This window comes from Capra hircus, unplaced genomic scaffold, assembly GCF_001704415.2.
Source record: "Capra hircus breed San Clemente unplaced genomic scaffold, ASM170441v1, whole genome shotgun sequence".
Taxonomy (NCBI): domain Eukaryota; kingdom Metazoa; phylum Chordata; class Mammalia; order Artiodactyla; family Bovidae; genus Capra; species Capra hircus.
Window position 1 is genome coordinate 3,568 of NW_017190946.1, and position 1,189 is coordinate 4,756.

The window sequence follows — 1,189 nt, forward strand, 5'->3', positions numbered from 1 at the left end:
TTACTCCTTAAAGCTAATCCTTAGATTAATCCTTAGAGGTGGTTAGTTAGCGTCTGAACCCACATTCCAGAGAAGTTTAAGCACTACAAATGTCATTATCTAAATCTATACCCAGAGGATGTTAATAAATGTGTTAGAGATAATTTTTCATTGTTGAACTGACTGGTATTCGATATGTATTTATATATATGGCATGCTAGAAAGATTCTACTGGCCTAACGGTCCTCACAGAAGTAAGGGAGCTCTCTTGGGTCTCTTCTATAAGAGACTCATTCATTAGGGCTTTACCCTAATGACCTAATCATCTCCCAAAGGTCCCACCTCCTACTACCATCACCTTGGGAGTGAGGTTTCAATACACAAATTTGAGGGGACATAGTAGGGACAGAGGTTTGGAGTGCCATCTCTAGTTTCAACAGGTGAGCACAATTCACAGAGAAGTATTCAACCTATAAATATTTGTTGGGCCATTAATATATAAATAGAAAATATATAGTAGTAACTCTAGGTGGTAGATGGTATTTCCAAAGATAACCACCACAGTTTTCCAAGGGTAAAATTTTTTTATGTATACTATGTATATAGAGCCCAGAAATCAGGGGCCCCTTAAGCATGTTTCTAATGTTCAGTAGATGATTAACCTCTGCATACACATTGCCTTTGAGAAGGGAATGGCAACCCACTCCAAGACTCTTGTCTGGAAAATCCCATAGACACAATGCCTGGCATGTGGTAGTTTCTCAATAAATACCTGCTGAATAAATAAAGGGATAAATCTAGAAGAAGTATGATACCCCTCTGTGTTAGCTAGCCATTGCTGCATAGCAAATCACCCCAAACGTTAGCATCTTAAAACGACGATCATTTCTTATCTCACAGTTTCTGTGAGGGAAAAGTCAGGAAGCAGCATGGCTGGGTGGTTCTGGCTGAAGGTCTCTCACAAGGTTGACACCTCTCGAGGTGTCAGCTAGGACTACAGTCATTCAAAGCTTGGTGAGGCAAGAAGACCCCCTTCCAAAAATACTCACGAGGTTTTGGCCAGAGTTGCCAATTCTTTGTCATGTTGGCTTCCTCACAGGGCGGCTCACACAAGGCAGTCAGCCTGCTCTAGAGCAGATGACCATGAGGATGCAAAAGAAAGGCCACACTGCCCTTTATGACCAAGTCTCCAGTCACCATCACTTGGGCC